This window comes from Parasteatoda tepidariorum, chromosome 4, assembly GCF_982258835.1.
Source record: "Parasteatoda tepidariorum strain Cologne lab strain chromosome 4, Ptep-v5.0, whole genome shotgun sequence".
Classification (NCBI taxonomy): domain Eukaryota; kingdom Metazoa; phylum Arthropoda; class Arachnida; order Araneae; family Theridiidae; genus Parasteatoda; species Parasteatoda tepidariorum.
The window spans coordinates 7,022,835-7,044,145 of record NC_141758.1 but is presented as its reverse complement, the minus strand read 5'-3'; the positions used below and the strand labels follow the sequence as shown (position 1 = coordinate 7,044,145).

Below are 21,311 nucleotides of genomic sequence, written 5' to 3'. Positions count from 1 at the left end.
GAGGACTTTTTGATTTAACTAACCAGTATTTGCGCTACACGTAGAGGAAGACCACGAAAACCTTCCACGATATGCCTGACGGCGAACGGACTCTACCCCATGATCCGTCTACCACTGAGAGTATTTTACGTCAGCATTGTGGTTTGTGAGAGCCGATTTCGTATCGACCCTCCATCGCTGGGATTTTATACATAGGCGTTTTTTGCGAAAAATCGGAACGGCTGTATTAAGTTCACCGAATTTTCAGTGCTGGTAGTGAGAACTGTATAAACTTCACCGGATTTAGAAAGTTGACCGTGAGGACTGAAGTTCGCGTTTGTATGCGTGGTCACTTCTGCGTTGCTTTGACCAGTTGAGTCTGTGCAGAAACTGGTTGAACATAATTGAGGCTGAGATGCAATCAATAATAGAATATCAATGGTTTAATGCGGTCCAAAAATTAATGGTCACCCACAGTTAACATGATTTATATACCAGAGAATTGGTATTTAATAATTGTAGAGGTAGTTACGCCATCACAACCTTACCTATTAAAATCTCCATATCGAGCCACTTTTTTTTAAACTGTTGGTACGTTATTATTGTTTGCGAATTTCTGTAATCGATAAGGAAATTCCAATCATTTCAACAACGCATTCATCGCCCTTAAGCGCTTAAAAAAAGTTTTTTTTTTCTTTCCCTCAAAAAGAATTCTATGAAATAACTTTCTTACATAATTTAAATCATATGATCAAATAAAACTTCTAGTATTTTCAACAATAAGACGCTGTGGCCATTAACATTTCAGTAAAGATTTATCTATTAAAAAAAAACTATTCAACAATAAGAAATCAATTACAGAACAACAATCGAACCCCCCCCCCTCCCCCCGTCAGATTCAAAGCAGCAATTCGAAGTTTTTAAATCGAACAATGGCATTTCATGGCCGAAATAGCATCACATCATTAGAATGTTGCACCTCGGGGGCCAACATTAACAATGAGTTATTGAAGTTTATAATGATTTTAAATTTATATTTGTTTTTTCTACTTTTTGTATCGGAAATATGCTCAAGTTTTGTTGTTAAATTAAAAAATATAAACTTTGAAACCAAATTTTATTTATTGCAGCAAATTTATTTATAGAAGAAGAGCGCATTTAAAGGAGAGACATTAACGTTGTGGAACTGCCACAAAGGAAAGTGACATGACTTGATTTCAATTGCTCTTTAATATCCAATATAAAGATGCTATGTTTATTATTTACACGTAATAATTGAGAAACTAATTTTTTATTGTATATTGTATCGAACTTATATATTTCGGATGTAGGGATTCCAAAATCAGAAATTAGTTTTGTTTCTCCGAAAGTTATAGATTTTTTTTTCTCAGAAAGATCAGATATTTAAAATTTGATTTCTCAGAAAATATTCAACCGATTTTGCTCAAATTTTGTATTTTGCCACGTAAAATGGAATTGTAATAATTTTATACCTACAGTTCAAAATCTTTTCGACCATTATTAAATAAAATAATAGATATTTACTAAAAATTATTTTTAGAATGGAATTATGTTAGGCCAAACGAATTTTATATATAATTGTGAGCAAAATGTTTTCAATTCGATTCAAAGGTTCTTGAGATATAACAAAATACGCAAAAAGTAAAATAAACATTAAGAAGTCTAAGCTTTGCACCGCTCTCCTGACCGAACTAATGGGACCTTATATTTTTGGGGCCTGAAATCCGAATCTGGTTTTAAAAAAAAAGGTACGTTTATCGAAAGAAAGAAAGTTTTTGTGTCTAATTTTGTAACTTAAAGTGTCGTCTGCTCTAATTATTTAGCGTATTTGAGGGCACCCCTTCGAACCATTGAGACTGATAGCTAGAGCGTAAAGATCCGATCCTTAGATCAAAAGTTATTCAGGGTCAAAATAACACTTTACGCGAAAAAATACATAACATTAACGTATCATATCATAAACTGAAATGTAGTATCACATTCTCCCTATCACTCCCTACGTAGCAGAGAAGTGGGAATACTTGGTATTCACTCGAATGAGTTTTAAAATATCTTAGTTGTGAATATATTATTAAATCATATTTAAAAAAACTGCAGAGGGAGAGAAAATGATTGCATATTTGACATCAGCGACTCATGAATTTTTAAAATCGGTTCAGAATCTAATGGAACATAAATCAAGAAAAAATGTTCCCCTGTGTAATTATTACCTTCAATAATCAATAATTAAATAATAATAATAGTAATAAATAAGCTTCTGAATTTTGACGGGAAAATTCTAGGAAAATTACTCAATTCATTTAAGGAAAATGATATTTGATGGGTTTGTTGTATTGTATGAATTTCAGAGAATTACACATTGCAAAAATAATCAAAGAATATAGTTTAAAATGTCTTCGATATATTTACTAATATGATCACCCAAACTCAGTAAAGAAAATGACATTTTACAAACAAAAAACAAAAAAAGGGCAGTAGTTCCTGTTCCAGACGCATAGAATAATGTTGAAAAACATTTAATGACATCGAAGTAATTTGCTAAAGGAGTCTTAGAGAACCGAATGGCTAAAATGGGCTGTACTGCTGAAGAAGAAGAAAAAGAAGTGTCCATATATTTCATAAGAAAAATTTCTAAGGTTTTTTAGTTCTCAATGTAATAAACAAGAAATAAAGCAAATAATCTGCCACGCTATTTTTAGAACACTTCAATCACCCCAAAATATCCCACTTGGGAAAAAAATGACAAATGCGAATAGTCTTCAAATGTTCGTATTCATTGGGGTATATGACAAGAAAAATGAATCAGCTTTATTGAATAGGGATTTATGTTATTATTCAAATCCCATTCCATAAAAAAATCCCTACTTGACGCCACATCAGAAATCGGATAAATCGCCAAATATAGTAATTTAATGTCGGGCGCCTTGGCTTCCGTGTGGTCATATTCACTTCCATGTATTCCTTCCCCCAACCATTCCATTCCCTTTGCAATAATATTTACCGAGGAACTTTTTTTCTCTGTCACACTCATATTTCTCAGTCTTTCTTCTTGATTTTTTTCTCCAAGAATTTTCCCTCGCGAGTTCTTCCGACATCAGCGATATGGATAGAGTCCGCATTTATACCATCTCACACTATAAATCTTTTCCCTAGATCAACGAGTTAAAAATCCCCTTCTTTTTTTTATATTTATTTACTTTTTCCACGTAGGTAAAATTGTAATGCAAAAAATGTTCGAAAACATCCAATGGAAGTGCAAAAAAAAAGAAAAGAAAGTCGTTTTCAAAAGTAAAAACTTTAAAAAAAATATCGTCTGATTTTTTTTTGTTTGTCTTCATTTTTAAGTAAGAGTCCTACTTTGAGATTGTAATCAGTTGGGAATAGTGAGCGGGAAGCTGCTAAAATGCATGGGGATGAGAAAAAAAAAATAGAATTATTTCCAATAACACGCATGATGTAGTGTAAAGTATGTTTGGAAAAGAGAAGGAACTAGAGCAGTAAATCGAAAAACTATCAAACATCCATCATTCCAATTCTTGTATTCTCAAAAAACTTCTTTATTCTATGTCGTTTATTTATTTATTTATTTTTTTCAAGTACGCACGCACCCATCGTAAAGTAATTCAAGAGATTTTTGCTTGCATGTTAAAGAATGTGTTATATTTTATGCTTATATAAATAGGGTCTCGTATTGAAAAATATGTAGTAAGACAGCAGTTTTTATTATTTTGGGATCTTACTCTATTTAGATACATTTTTCAGACACAATAACATCTACAAATAATAAACTTCTTTATTTATTTTATAGAAATATTTAATATCATTTTGAGACTTAGCCTAATTGAACTTTTCAAAACATAAATAACCACACGAGGCAGTTTTTATTTACTTAATGGCAACATTTTACATAATTTTCAGATCTAAGCCCTACTTAATTAATATTTTTAAAAATCTAAATATTTATATATAACGCACTTTGTTTATTCCATTTAAAAAAAAAACCGTTTTCTTAATGGGTATTCGACCATAGGTGCAGGGGATAAAAATATTATTGAGATAAAATATCGTTAAATAGAATCGAAATGAAAGTTCCAGCATATTTAAACCAACCGAAATCCGAAAATTATTTTAGTTGCGTGAATTATTGTTTTAGAGAGGGTTATCGATGTAGCCAGTGCTATTTGATGTATTAAGAGTTATTCATCAAGAATTATTGTTTCATAAAGAATTAATATGATAAGCATTACATTTGTAAAGAGAGCTATTGTTGTACTAAGAGTTACTATTGTAAAGAGATGTAGACAGGGTTATTAATTTAACAAGGATTCTTGGTGTCTTAAGAATTATTTTTTTTTTTTTTTTTTAAATTATTGGGACATCAAGATTTGCTGTTGTAGCAAGAAACATCGTAGTATCAAGAATTAAATTCTTTATAAGAATAGTTGTTAGTTATCAAATTAGTTGTATTAAATTAGTTATAATAAATTAGTTATAGCCAGAATTATTGTTACGGGAAAGTTTATAAATCTAATAACTAATAGTTAATAATTCTAGTAATTTGCTCGCCTAATAATTTTTAACCTATAAGTCGGTAATAGAACCTCTTAAATGTTTAAACTGTTATTCCAAAAAAAAAAAACCCACCTATTTTTGGAATCTACGCTTTAACAATATTTTTTTAAAAAAATATATATATGTTACTATGAATGACCAAAATTTGTGGCTGTTGACTTCCACCGGTGAATGTTGACAATCATACAGTCGCTTTAGTAAATGTCCGAAATATATACTAGGTCTAGTTAAGTGCCACTGCCTAGTATATATTTGCCCGGTATGCCCTACATTAATGTTTTTTAGTGTTCAGTACCACTGCCCGGTATGCATTTAACTTGTACTCCGAACACTGATGTTTCTCCTAATCTATCCTCAGCAGATACTAAAATATCGAATAAATATTATAATATTATCAATACATAACTTAATATCAAATCGGATGTAACAAATATTTCGGACATTCACCATAGCGACTATGCGATTGTTGACATTCACCGGTGAAAGTCGACATTCTCTTGATTTCGATCATTCACGGTAACATATACATTATTTAATAAATTCCAACTTTATAGGCGAAGTAATGATTTGGTAAAAAAGTATTATTATTAGTAATAAACCCAGTATTTGTCACAAAGTAATTTTACTAATAATTGAAATAGTTCTTTAGCAATAAAACTTCAAACACAAACGTTACATTATGATCATCCTGGCATAAACTAAATCATTGATAAATTATTTATATTTTCAAAAATAATCGAACAGTAATTTAAAACTGTTATGGAGGTTCGAAGAGATAAACCAGGCCAAAGCTATACATATAAACAAGAAAAAGATATGAAACACTTGCTTCAAAAGAGCATTACCTACCATATCTCAGATGCTATAGCTATATTATAAGGAAATATATCTAATGTGCGACTTATACCACTTTTACTATAATTACATGAGGACGTCAGCACAGGAAATAAAAATAAAGCAAAAAAAGGATTAATGGACTCACCATTTTGAAAACTATTATTTATCCGTAAATTTCAACATTCCATATAAAAACTTCTCCTTTCTTAACTGTTCATCTAAAAGGAAAAGAAAAGAAATATACTTATAGATTAATTAGAAAAAAGTTAATTTATAACATTTAATGTGTTTTCAAAAAATATGCTTCAAATTCATTTACAAAACATTTACGTAACAAAATCATTTCAAAAATGTTTTTTATCAATGTTGATACAATTGAATACTTACAACTCGAGAAGAAGTGAGGTGAATATGCCTACCATGTGATTTAAATCAGATTTAATTTGATGCTTGTAAGCAACAGTACGCGTGTGTGCAAAATTTCTGAATATACAAGTTTCTAAAGAACGTGTAGGTTTATATGCCAGCTCCTATGAAAACACCAATAAAACTACGAACATACGACCGTTACGTATGGCATAAATTGAAACGTATTATCGCCTTCTTTCTACCACTCCGTACGTAGTGGAGAAGTGGAAGCACTTAGTTATAACACGAGTGAACTTAAAAAAAAATTCTGATTTGAAATGCAGTATTCGATTGCATTAAAACTGTAGCTTGTAGATTGAAGCCGATTGCAGATTTTAAATTAGAGGCGCCAAATATCTAAGATCGATTGAAAAATTTAATATAACAGAAAACAACAGAAATAAATTGTTTCCAATCGCATACCTATCAACTTGTACGGTTGCTGAAAAAGATTTTACCAAGTGGTAGTAAAACAACAATTAAAGTTGAAAACTTAACAATTAAACTACTTACACATTTAAGAGATAAATAGTCTAAAAAAAATCATATCTACATATTTTTTTAATTACTGATTTGTCGGATTGGTTGAAATTTTTTTTTTAAACTTTCAATTGAAGATTCAATACATCAAAGCGCTATAATGTAGGTACCACTAAGAAACTTTTTTATCAATGGTCGTGTAAGTAGGCAGCTATGGGATTGCAATGGAGACGAGCACCATGCAAAAAATATGGAAAATTATTTCATATGCAAATGCAATAAAATATTTTCTAAAAATTGCTGGTAGTTATGTCAAGGTTTAATAATCAATTGTTCAATGTTTGTTGGCTTCTTTTTTTCATTTATTTATTTAATAGAAAAATCTGAATAAAAATTCTGTTGTCTGCGTGATTCCTAAGAAGTAAAAAAGTATTTAAATTTATCTTAATTTCTATAAATTCCAATATTTACGAAAACGCTAACTGCTTCAGATTTGACAAAATATTTAAAAAAACGGTAAAGAACTACAAACTAACATTTTCAGATTTTAGGTAGATTTTATACTTTTAAAAAATGACTCCACACGGTTTAACTGTAATAAAGTGACTATCACATTGAATTCAGCAACTCATTGACGAAATAATATTTTATTTGCCAGTTTTTTAAACGGCTCAGCTCGACTAATTCTTCTGCAAAATTCGATCTGCAAAAAATCCATATCCTCGTTGACATTAGTGCGGAATTCAGCTAATTTTTCGAAATTACGATGGTTCAATTAAACCAATCAGAAGTCTTTATTTTTGAAAGCATATAGCATTTTGCGATATATAAAAATACAAGATTTTGATTAGCCAAGTTTATCCATCTTAAATGCGAAAATTTAGTAGAATTCCGCCCCCTAGAATGCCATTGATTTACAAAATATCGATTGTGTTTTTAATATAAATTCAAGAAGCAGTAAACATAAAACTGACGGATTTTACATTGTCCTGATATTTTGTTTTAAAAAAAATTTCATTAAGAAAAGAAACGTAAAATAAACTTTCTATTTGATTTGGGGGCCTCTTCCGATGCGGGGGCCCGGGGCAACTGCCCCGTATGCCCCTGCCTTAGTCAGACTCTGTATGCAATGAAATATTTCTAAAAATTGCTGGTAGTTATGTCCGTTTTATTTATCAATGTTTAATAATCAATTGATGTTTGTAGGCTTCTTTTTTTATTTATTTATTTAAAACAAAAATCCGAATAAAAAATCCTGTTGTCTACGTGATTCCTAAGAAGTAAAAAAGTATTTAAATTTATCTTAATTTCCATAAATTCCAATACTTACTGAAACGCTAACTGCTTCAGATTTGACAAAATATTTAAAAAAAACGGTAAAGAACTACAAACTAACATTTTCAGATTTTAGGTAGATTTTATACATTTAAAAAATGACTCCACACGGTTTAACTGTAATAAAATGACTATCATATTGAATTCAGCAACTCATTGACGAAATAATATTTTATTTACCAGTTTTTTAAACGGCTCAGCTCGACTAATTTGTAACAAAATGACGTATCAGAAAAGCCTCTGAATTATTTAGAAGTAGTGGGGCTTAAAAAGCTTACAAATAGAATTCATTAAACCAAAAATCATACATTGAAAAACTAGCACTCAAAAGTATTTATCTGTTGTCTGGTGCAAGTTGGTATTTCTGAATTTATTAAACAATGTTTACTAATCCATTCAAGCTCGTTCTTTTATTGAATTCTGCAACACATTGATGGAATAAAATTTTTTATTTTCAATAGCAGTGAACTTCAAAAATGGAAACAAGTAAAAACAAAGATCAAAGAACAATAAAAAAATAAATAAAACAATGTCTCATTCCAGCCTCCCAGTACCATTCGACCAAGATAGACTCTCAAAGTGATCAGCTGAAAGAAATATTGTGGCTGTCCACAATGACGTGTACCCCTCAAAGATGACATTAAGGGGTACAATAAAGTACAGAAAAGGTGCAAACAGTACAATACTTTTAAAAAGAGTACAGTGCTTTAAAAAATGCATCTTTCCTGCTTTCCTGCTTAGTTCAATATCTAAATATTGCAATAGCCAGTTGAGTGCAAAATTTTTCTTTAAAAATGAGGTTATTGTCTTTAGTTCCTCTTTTAGTGTCCTCATTCAGTCCTTAGTTTTCTTTCGTTTACAAACCATCATAAACAAATTTTCCAACAATACCAATCAGGGCTCTGTTGAGCCACTAGAAAATAGTGGTCCTCTTGCCTAGACGAAAATATTCTCGAAAGTCAGAGTCGATAACAACAGGACCAGGAGGATTCCATCTGTTCATGACTGGCACCAACAAAAATATCCTGGAGGTGCACTAAAGCTGAGAGGCCATAGAAGATTACAGAACAACACCATTGCCAGATTTATCAGTGGACATAATCGTACCTACCCTCTTATATGTGCAAGGACAAAAGGAGTTTCCTGTGTGCCAAGTCTACTACAGACCATTTGCTCTCCTGTTTAGAACTATAGAAGAATGATCTATTTGAAAATTTTGAGCTGGTTCGTGACTTTTAGTGAATGAACTGTCTTCTGGATTTGACCTAGCTAAGAACTGGATCATGTGGAATAAGAAACAATAACAGCTACGATACTAGCCACCTTTTGCGACCAGCTGGATCTTCTTTTAAAATAATATCGTATAACGTATAAGCTTTAACGGTAACCAAGCGGAATACACAGCACAACTGTATTATAGTTCTTTAATCACTCTTCCATTCCTAACACCCTAATCAGTTTGAAACAATACGTTAATCATCTAGCAGTTGCTCACAGCTTTCCCCACGCAGAAGCAATTTGATTTCAATTTCAGACGGAGCAGCAATTGTTTGAGAGAATTAGTGCGAATATATTTCAGAAAAAGTGCTTATTTTTAAAACGAAATGTTTTTTTCAACGATGCCATTAAATTGATTTTTACTGTGCATAAAAATATATGTTATAAGTAAACAAACACTCAAAAAATGAATAAATAAATTATACTGTAGCAATGAATAATAAATAAAAAAATGTAACTACATGCACTGTAAAAATTTTTTAATTTAACTTAACTTTAACTTTATTTAACTATAACAATAATACAAATAGATTCATATACATAATAATAACAAATAGATTCAATAATACATAATACAAATAATTTCAAGAGTCTAGCGCCTCACTTCTAAAATGACCCTCTAATCTAGAAATACAGCAACATACTGCGCTTGGTGGAATTGATGTTTTCTATGTCTGGGAGTACTGCAGTGGTTGAAAGAGGCTTTTCAGCAATGAGCTTACAAAAAAACACATTACGTACTGGTCTTAAACAAGAAGCGTTAAACGCAATTATGAACATCCACCTAAATGGAAAACCCCTTTCAGATTTCTGTGCAGAAACCTCTGTAAATCATTGACTTGATTGTGGAACTGGCAAACGTCATATTTGTTTCATTTAAAAAACGAAGTACCCTCGGATAAATTGACATTGCAGATAACTTGACCTTAGTCATTTAAATTATTTCATAAAAGAAATAAATTATTTCATAAAAGAAATACTAGGTTTTACTATTAGTAACCTAGTATTTGTAATCCTAGTAAATACTAATTCATTGTGCAATTTATATAAATGTTTGTAATAAATAAGAGAAAATTATATTTTTATTTATTTAGAAGCTACGGGTTAGTTTCAAAGGAGGACGGGTACATTGTTGGACAAGCCATCCACGGGGACGGGTAAAATTTCTGACTTTCTTCGAGCCCTGCTTTCTACCATCGAATCTGCTCTCTACGGCTTTTGAAAATGATGTGCCTATATTTTCTGCCCATGTTTGTGCCATGATAAGCCTGTGATGAGCCTTATTTGACAAAAAATATTTTCTCCTTTTTAGTCTTATTGAACAATATACAAGATGACAAAATAATTCATGAACAGTTCTAGGCTAATACGATGTAAACTCTCTTTTAGCAGCGAATGTTTCAGGAAAATTTTTCATACTAAAACTATTGGTACAATTTTAAAGATCCCGCTTGAAGCCTTTAGAAGTGGTGTTATTTTTAACCATGAAAAATTTGCATCGATCAAAAGGAGAGTAGAAAGTTGAAAGCTTCTTCCTTTTTTCAATAACAACTATAATTCTAAAAGAATCCTTGCATAAATATCATAATTCTAAGGAATAATTCAAAAATTACTGATATTAAAGCTAAAAAGAAGTTATTAACTTTATCTTCTCATTTCAGTCAATTCGAAGACGACATCATTTCTAAAAACTTCAAACGTGCTCTTTCAAATTGTGCCAACAGTTTTCCCATGCAAAATATTCTAAAACATTTGCTGCTATAAGAAAAATGGTTTACATAGTGTTAATATTAAAGTGTTCGTATTATTTTGTCACCCATATATAACTTTTAAACTATTATTTAATTGTTTTACATGAAGCTATTCCACTTAGATCAAATATAATAGCAATATCTTTTATCATATAGCAATTTACTAGATTTTGATTTTGTTTATATCCAACTGCTCCGAAATCCACAAAATATTAAAAAAAAAAAAAAAAAAAAAAAAAAAACAGTAAGAACTACTAACTATAATTTGCAGATTTTTCGTTAATTTTTTAAAATGCTCAATAGGGATACACTGTAGCAAAGTGGACCCAAATGGGTCACAGCCGTGGCAACGATGAATTGGTAACTTTAGTGTGATTAGCAACCCAGAAACGAGTGGTATTACCAGGATGCTTGGGTCATCATTATAACAGAGTCACAGACAAGGTAGTTGCAGGACTGCCTATCGCTCATATAATCTTTTCTTTGTCGTCGACAGTTGTTTTTTTTCAATCTTGTGTAAATAGTTATATATATTTTCTCTATTTATTATACCAGCGTAAATGTTAATGTTATTCTGACCCCTGTAAATATGATTATATTCTAATCTAGTTCAATCTCAATTATGTTTAATTTCCCATCGATTTCATCATATGTTCAACCGACTGGTTTCTCACTCATGACTTTAATATTTGGTGCTTGGCAACCCCTCTTCCCCCAATTCTACACCCACTTCACACATTCCCCCCTTATATGTCTCAAAAATCCAACAAATCAATTAATGCCGCTTTGCGGCAGCGGACTGAGATTGGAGCTATGGTCCAAGGTAATGAAACAAAAGTGGTCTATAAGCTTTCAAATTATTTAGAAGAAAATGGTGAGTAAAAATCTCAGAAATCAAATATTCTAAACCAAGAAACATACATCAAAACAAAAGACCACCACTCGAAAATATCATACCTGCCAACTTTTAATCCTTTCCATTATAATTTTTCCCAGTGGTATTAAAATGGAATTAAAACTTCAATTTTAAGCAAGCGTTTAAGTAAGTATTTGAGAAAACTTAAGTTGACAACCATGATAGTAACGCATATTGATATATGTGCTTAATTTTTGTAAGAATAGCGGTGATCAAAATCATTTAAAAATTAAATTTATAAAAGAAAAAATAGTATATATTTACTACCACTTTAAATATGAAAATAAAATCTTCGGGAAAATCCGGAAGACTTGGCAGGTGTGAAATATTCATCAGCTGTTCAGTGCAAGCTGGTAAGTTTAAGTAACACGATCCAATTTTGTTCAACTCATGCTCACAATCATTGGCTTTTACTTAAAATTCTACTATCTTTAATCCAAGCGACATAATTAAAGAGACATTATTTTAAAGCATGTAAAATGAGTTTTACAATAAGATCTGGGTTATATTGTATGTTTATAACCTTATTAATATTATTTGAAGAATGCTTTTTATTCGTTGGCTTCTTTTCCCTTAACCCCTTGGGGACGGGTGATTCAGAAAAGCATTCGTACAAAATCAGAATCAAGTTGCAATTAAATAAAAAACGGTAACTTAAGTGTAGTCGTTACTAATTTGACAGACTTACTTTGCTTTTATTTTAATTATTGTTAGTTTAATCACATATATAATCAATATTAATTCAAAGTATAACTAAATAGTTTTATTTTGAGCAAAGTAATGGTGAATTAAATAAATCAAAAAATTATAACTCCGCCCACAAATAATCTGCTAAAGAAATACTTTGATTACCAGTTTTATCTTCTTACCCTGATTGATAAGGTTTTTTGCTGTCACGTATTTGTGACAGTCGGCGCGAAAGGGTTAATGACGTGTCTGAATGCAAAACCTGATAAAGGTGTTTTTTTTTAAAAGCAATGAAAAAATTTAAAGCTATCATTTTATTATACTTTTGATTAACTCCAATAATTCAAGGATGCCACAGGCGACTAAAACTGTAAAAAGTGGTGAAAATTTCATTCATTTTGGTTTATTATCTCTTTAATGACTCAATCGTAATTACCACTGTGGATAAAAATCCGAGTAATTTTTAGTGTAGAGAGCAACCCGACACGAGTGGTTAATAACCAGGACGATCGGGTCTCTACTTTAGCAAAGGTACACTTTTTTGTTAATGAAATTTTATATGATCTTGTCGTTTCTCATCTTGAATTTTGCTAACTCTTCTCATATTTTGTAAATAGTTATTCTACTTGTAAATATGTCTTGTATTTTTCTATACATTCAATTATTTGTTTCTTATTACCATGGCAAAGTGCCATTCTTTTTTCTCTACCTTAATATGTGCCATTTAATTGTTGCATTTCATGTAATCTGTCTATTGTTTTTGCTTAAGTTCTCATTACAGGATGAATGAGAAAAGGGCCATTATTGGCCTCAGGAGCCCAGCTAGACTAAACAGACCAGACCAGACCATTCTTGTCAAAACTCCATTTTGAGCCCCAAGCTTTATTTTTGTCATATATGTTTCTTAGTATAATTTCAGGATGAATGGGAAAAGGGCCGTAATGGCTGTCAAAAGTAAACTAAAAAAAAAGCTACAAAAGCTTAATTTGAATTTTATTAGTCACCACTTGCTTTTTTAGTCGAAATCCTGAATATGAGTTATACAAACACATTTAGCAAGTTTTCATCAGGGATACCAACTAGTAAAGTTTATTTTAAGTTAACTTACATGTAACTAATATACACTAACATGTGTATATCCAATAACACAATTCACCGATATTTATGTTCATTAATAAAACTAATGTTTCAGTGAACTTACAAATAATTATAATTGCCTGCTTAACTCAATGAATCAACTCTTTTACATTCTCAATGAAAGTTAATAAAGCTAATTTCCTGTTAACTTACGCATAGCTTTAATTTCACACGTTATTCATCGATTCCTTTACGATCTTAATACGCATTAGTAAAGTTAATTTTAAGTAAACTTACATATAACAATAATTACCCCTTAACGCAATTCATCGATATTTATATTCATTAATAAAACTAATTTTAAGTTAAATTACATAAAACTATAATGACCCACTTTATTCAATTATCCCTCTACGATCGTTCTACACATTAATAAAAGTAATTTTCAGTCAACTTATTATAATTAAATAATTTTTTCTATTCATAATAATTGTTAAATTTATTTAGGTTTAAAATAATTATTGATGACCCCAATTTAGTTTTCACGCATTCATTTAAGACATGTGCATTAAAGTTATTAGTAAAAATACATAGTATGAAAATTGACAAAAAACCTTTCCTAATATTTCTTCTCTTCTTTTCTCATTAAATCTCTATTTACGATAGAATTTCAAATAATAAAGCAACCATTACATTTCTTTCTTTAAAAAGAAGACAATCAACTCGCTCCTAATAATCAAATATACAAATAGCTATTAGAGATAAAAGAAAGAATAAAAAAAGAAAGAAAGAGAGATAGAATAAACAAAATGTAACGTTTGATAAAATTTCTAAGAGCAGAAAATTCTTTTTCATCGCATAATTTGTTCTCGATTCGTGGCAACAATTCAGCTTTCGCTGGCACTTTGCCAACCATAACGTATAAGTACATCGCAGACTTAATGCATGCTCTTTAAGTACAACTCGCAACAGATGCGGGGTAAGGGGGGTCTCTTTTCACGTAATTTCTCGTCTCTTTTTTTTTCTTTAAATTAAACCAGCTCTCTCTCGATGCCATCTTTTTCTCGAATCTTTAGCTCAACGCTAACATCCAGAGATAGAAGATTCTTGAAAAGAAAATGAATGGAAGGGAGGAAAGGGGGGTCGAAATGAGCAGTTTCTTTGGATATTAAAGTGATTAAATTAAAAGGGGTATTAAGTATCCTCACGAGGAATAAGACTTATACCCCGTTTCTTATGCTGTAATAAATGCCCCGGATTATAGTTGAGAATTTTACGTCAAGGAAGGTTTTTGATGGATTGTAAGAGATCTTCCGCTTGCTCAGAGAACTAATGAGAGAGAATTTCGAGACTTAATATTTTTCTCAGAAATAAAGATGGAAAATTAATATAAAATCTCAGAAGAAATTGCTCTTAGGATAAAAAAGGGATTAAGATTTAGAAATGATACATTTTAATTTAAGGTTTTTTTTCCAGCTCAAGTTATCACTCAAATATTAAAATTAGATATTTTATTATTAAACATACAAGTTTGTGTGGCTTTAGATAAGAAAACTTAAATTTCTCATGCGGGGACTCACAGCAGATCACCGAACAGGAATTCTACGGAAAGAAGTAGAGGATAATGGACGACGTCCAATCATCATCGAGCAACTCAGAAAGAGGCATGACAGTGATTACAAACTTCTTCATCTTTCCAGACTGCCCAGAATATCGGGATTTCATTTTTACAAAGCGACTACCGACTTTGCCTGTTCAAATTGAGAAATTTCACGGAGGGCGCTATGCCATCCAGTGTTACAAGTGCCAAAAGTTTGGTCACACTGAGAAATCATGTTCCAGTGAACCAGCCTGTATGAAATGCGCAGGAGAGCATTTCACTTATCTTTTTGTGAAGCCTATCTCCCTCCCAGCCAAGTGTGTCAACTGCCAAGGCGATCACCCTGCCTGTTTTACGGGCTGTGGTGTCAGACCAATGGGGAATCATAGAATCTTCACTAGGAAAACACAGGATGCCCCCAGTAATGCTGCGAAATTCATAAGCCTTATTAAGGAACTACTCAAAGACGATCAAGTAGCTACACTACTTCTCTCACTGCTTCCAACCAAAAAGACCTAGATGTGGAGCATTTCCATCATGCCGGCGTATCACCCATGATATGCTTTCTTTTTAATTTTATTTTCGGGTTCTTTGAACCAGTAGTACAAACAGTACTATGTATGTCCATTATGGGTATTTTATGATGAAAGGGAAAAAAAGCCAGTATTTGGCCTCAGGAGCCCAGCTAAACCGAACAGAACAGTGCGGCTTTAGAATCTTCTTGTTCAAGTAATTTTACCCATCTGCCAAACTCTGCGCAGTGGCAGGGTAGTTGGTTCGAATCCCACCGAGGATATATTTTAATACTGTCTTATAAGAAGCTGCTGTAAAAGTTTTAATAAACTAGTAGCTGACTCAATAGGAATTTCCAATTCATTACCCCCGGAGGTTTGATTTGTTATGGCAACATGGACGACTTAATGACTAGACAGATTCTACGTACACCAGTCACTACACAAGGAGCCATCGACCGGGGGGATCGAACTCACGACCTCTTGGACATTTTTTAAATCTTTTTTTCCTAATTTAAGTTTCCTTAACTCTCAAAGTACATTATTGATAGCATCGTCTTTAGTACACTCTAACTTCAACATGAGGTTGTCAAAAAGAGCTCTTTAAATAAGAGCCACACAGACAAATATTTTGAATAGATTTTAATCAACTTATTTGTTTAAATTTTTTGTTTTGATATTTTTGTGTTTCCTTATTTGACTTCTTCCGCATTGGGTGCAGATGTTTACCTGGTTGCTGAGAGAGGTTTTAATGGTCTCTCCTAAAGGGTTTCTTCAACACAAAGTTCTTGGGAAAAATTCCGTGCCTAAAATTACTAAAAATCCTAAAAACTTAGGTTTTTTAATGTCCACTGCAGTGTAAAATATTTTACAAAAAGCGTTGGAAGGCCTCTGAAACTATTAAAAGGTGCTGATTCACATAGTTTGAAGAAAGTTCGTAGTTGAAGAAAATTTGGCATCTCAGCTAATTTTTTGAATTATTAACATATTACATTTGCTACCACTGAGAAAATATTTCTTTAAGCTACGGAAATTCCGTAGTAAATAGAGGGTACGGACAAATGCTATATAATATTTAAAAGTACAGCTGAAAACTCTCAGCATCATTGCCAATTTTTTGAAGTATTAACATATTAGACTTGCAACCACTTAAAAAATATTTCCTCAAACTACGGGAATTCCGTACTAGTTGAAGGGTATGGACAAATGCAATTTAACAAGTTCGGCTGAGAATTATCAGTCTCAAAGGTTATTTTTAAAATTTTATGGATAAAAGAGGCAACACTCATTTAAGTCAATGATTTTTATAAAGAAATACTAACAAAAATAATAAAAACTGTTCCACGTTTTGAAAATAAGTTGAATATTACATCTCAAAACGACAATTTTTTTCTTCCTTTTTTAAACTTGAATTGGAATAATACTATTCTTCGATATACTTTTTGTACATTAACCTTTTTGATTTGTTAGCTGCGACTGCTTGTAAAAATGGTAGTAAAGGGAAAATGGACTGCAATTCTTAGAAATTTCAAACTCTTCGTTCGAAATTGCATCAGTGTTTTCAAATCTCCGAGTTCTCACAGTGATTTTTCGTGGATGGAAAGAAGAAAAAAAAACGGCGGTAAAATAAAATTGTTCCAAAGCTCCATTTTTCCCGAAACCGCAGTGATTTCATTTTCTTCAGAATTCAGTCGTTTTTCGAGAAACCTTGAACCCATTCTTCTCTTGAAAGGATATAAAATTGCTCGGGTAGAAACGCAACATTTCCTTCTTCTGAAATAAGTAAGAACATTTCTATGTATTTATTTTTGAACTTTTCTTTTTGTTATTATTTCTTGGCGAAGTTTTCGACAAAACATTTTTACTGTGGTCAGTCTGACAGAAAAACATTCATCTTCGGTAGATTTTTTTTAAAATTCGAATTTTTCTTTTTCTATTAAAAACTGATTTTCATCCTTTCCTTCTTAATATCGCTGGATATTCGATTGTGAATTGAGATCTGACTCTAGTTCAAAATTCGATAAATTTGATAGCCAAGGGTGATTTTGAAACTTTTTTTATTACCAAGGATAGAACAACTTTTTTTTAATCCAATATTTGAAGAAACACATTTGGTTTTTATTGAATAAAACCAGTGTTCGAAATTAACGGTGTCCCATTGGTCAGAGAACCACAAAAGTTTGACTCGGAACACCCTTTTATCAGTGATCTATCGGGCCAACAATAGATATAAAGGTATGTTAAAGAATTTTAATTTTTTTTTTTTTTTTTTTTGTTTTCTAGTTTCTTGCTTTGGTTTGTGTTATTTATAAATTTGAGAGTTTATTCTTGTAATTTTTTCTAAATTTCTATTTATGAGTAACCCCGACGCAAACCTGTAATCTCCTTTCTCCTTCACAAATATTCTAAAAACTTAAATAATGAATTATAAAAAAGGGGGGAAATTGTCAATAGATAATGCTATAAAAAATTTTTAATAGGTAGGAATCTCATCTATGTAGCCTTTATCAAAATATCATATCAAGTAATGGAAAATTACGCGTTAAAATTTGCAACATTTAGGAAAATTCTTAAAATGCAACGAGCTAACCAGTACAAAATGGCATTTTGAATATTTTTTTTCTCGAATGGCAGGCACTGAACTTTATTCGTTTCGCCTCAGAAGATGCCAGAGTTGTAACTCATTTCGCGTTACCCAGTGGGCACGTGTGAACCAAAGTCACGGAGGCGAGTAACATTGCCCACGCCACAAACCCGTTCATAGGGTGGGCCACATTCACTCATCACACACAACAGAGGACAACACAAGAGGAACAAACATCCATGCCCAGAGCGGGATTCGAACCCGCTGCCATTGGCTTCGCAGTCAGAGGCGCTAACCGCTCGGCCACCTGGCCGGGGCATAAAATCTACCGGCAAGTTCCATCCGCGAAAGTACGCAGTGCTCAGTACTGTTGTAAGAGAAGTACCGTATACGTTAAAAGTACACTGTACTTCTCTTACAGCCGTGCTGCCAATTTTGTAAGTTTTTTGTAAAAATTTATTCTAGTGGTAGTTAAGTTAATATTTTAATGTATTATTTTGTATTCATTTGAACTTATTTTCCACATCACTACACATAAATTATTTAAAAGTTCATATGCAACGCCACTTTTCCATCTGTTTCATAGTAAAATTTTTAAAATGTAGGCAAAATTACCAAAAATTCTGAAAGCATTAGTTTTAAAATGTCTACCTCTCTAAAAAATATATTACAAAAATCGTAGTAGTTGGGAGGCCAGAATAAGCGTGATCAAACAAAAATAGTGATTCTGTTTCAAGAAATAAAGTGAGTAGCGATGTAGTTTAATTTTATGCCAATACTTTAAAAGGTGACTAAACACGTAAATAGTGATAGAAAGTCAACTTATTTTTCGTTTCTTTATTATGCAAAAAGCATAATATTTCGCAAGAATGTTACAGTAATGCAAAAAGTTATTTTATAAAAGAAAGTGTATTTACGTTTTAACTCAATGGTAATGTTCTAACTTAACTAAATCGCACAACTGATATATATCGATTTAGGGATAAATTCACAACCACTTTTTTTATGAAGACACCTTTTACATTCGTGTATTGTGCTGAAGGTTCTTTCAGGGACAGAATTTTCCCGTAGACCCAGAGTTACTAACTGTTCCGGAATTCACAAATAGTTTTAGAAATAATTGAGAAATACAATCGAAAATTTGCAGTTTTTTTTTCAAAACTTTTCACAAGCCTCACACGGTTTTTTTAAAGGTAGTCCGATCAGACCATTCTGCCCACTTTCCGAACGAGTCACTTAATACAAAATCTAGTGAAAATAAGAAAGTGGTAGCAAATATATGACTAAACATTTGTTTTATTTATGAATATTATTGGTTTTCCTTATTCACTTGTCAACCACTACAGATTCAATTCTTAAATATATATGATAAATTTCTCTCAATTACTCTTATAAAGAATAGTGCAAATATTCTTTCTTTATCTTTATCTTCAATTTGTTCCCTTTATTATGTATCAACTTGCGATTTATTTTTATGTATGACTCAGACCTGATTTTATCAATTATTGTTCATTCTGAGATTTAACTTAATGTTAACGCAGCACCTCCCTTCCCTTCCACCACATATTATTCAATTTAGATGAAAGAGCAGATATCCATACATGGATAGGTACTCTGAAAAAATTGATTAGTTAGTTAGTTAGTACTCTTATAAAGAATACAAATACTTCCACAACTTCAACCAAAAATGTTCAATATACCAATAGTTAAAAAAGCAAATTATCTTTGCCTTATAATCAATAGCAAACTCTCCTGGAATGATCATATCAAAAGCACAATAGATAAAGCAAATGCAACAATAATAGTCATACAACCATTAATATATAATCAGAATATGTCACTTAAACTGAAGAAGCTACTATATACAGCAATGATCCGCCCAATACTTACCTATGCTTTACCTGCCTGGACAACGATACCTCAACATCTACTGAAGAAATTAAACCAATGCTAAAACAAGATCCTTAGAAAAATAACCCGTGCAAGATGGTTCATCCGGAATACCAATATACATACAGACCTCAAAATACCAACTCTATCAAAGCATATATACAAGCTAAACGCAGATTTTTTCGATAAAGTCATAGAATGTAAAACAGTAAATTTTAATGAAGTCTTTAAATTTGAAAATTATATCAAAGCTAAAAACTACAGACCAATAGCTGCACATTTCACCTCCGACGCCTCATATCATAACTATCAAAACAAATAATTTCATCAACCTTTCTGAAAATAACGTTTCCTAATGCTGATACAATTCTGAACAACTCCAAAATCAATCAAACACAACTATAGAGCAAGCTGCTCATTTTATTTTTTGATTCCTTTTTAGTTATTCAAGCAAAGTGCTTGAAACATTCATAAAAGCAACTCCACTTCCTGCTTACCTCAATGCTCAACCAAAACAGTGTTAAAATTCTAGATGAATGGGATAGGGGCGCTTCGAGACCCAGGTGCCTAATAAAATCAAAACACTAGGACTAGACTTTTATAAAAGGTTTTGGGTTCATGCGCACAACTAGTTCACTTTTTAAATAGTCTGCGCGGACTATTTATAAAAGACCGTGCCAGCTTGCTCGGGACAGCGAATAAATATTTTCAAGTGGTAGTTCATCAGTTGTGATTCTTGGTTTAATTTTGTTGTAGTTGTAGTTAATTTATGTCGCACTAGAGCTGCACAATGGGCTATTGGCGACGGTCTGGGAAACATCCCTGAGGATGATCCGAAGACAAGTCATCACAATTTTGATCCTCTGCAGAGGGGATGGCACCCCCGCTTCGGTAGCTCAACGACCTGCACGCGAAGTCGAGCACTTTACGGTAGAACAGTTTAACGAGGACCAATACCGCACACCCTCGGTCCCTACGCAGACTGATCCAAGTGGTCACCCACCCGCACACTGACCGCAGCCAGTGATGCTTGACTTCGGTGATCTGCTCGGAGCCGTGTCTTAACGATCAGTCCACTGCGGGACCTTGGTTTAATAAATTCAATGTAGTAGATTTTTATCCACCACTATTTCTAAACAATTTGTAAGCTTATATAATTCACCACTTTTTTCAGATAGGTCAACTCACACGAACCCCCTCTCGAACTCCTCATCATCGATTTATTACTACAGATGAATCGGTTCATGCCGCTTCGCGGCAGCGCACCGAGATTTACGTGATTTCTACCACTTCAGATACGTCATAGGTGCTTTTATAAACTAGTAAAATCGGTCAAATATTTGTAAATTTAGTTAGTAGTTATTTAGCTTTGGTGCCAGACGGG

At 32.1% G+C, this 21,311-nt stretch overlaps 1 protein-coding gene across 1 annotated transcript in view; it reads right to left on the bottom strand.

The window, feature by feature from the left end:
• Glut1 (Glucose transporter 1) overlaps positions 1-21,311 on the bottom strand; it is a 316,432-nt gene that overhangs the window by 234,201 nt on the left and 60,920 nt on the right. The window contains exon 2 of the mRNA XM_043050490.3: positions 5,555-5,627. The gene's annotated coding sequence lies outside the window, so the exon portion shown is untranslated. The remainder of the gene's footprint in view (positions 1-5,554; positions 5,628-21,311) is intronic.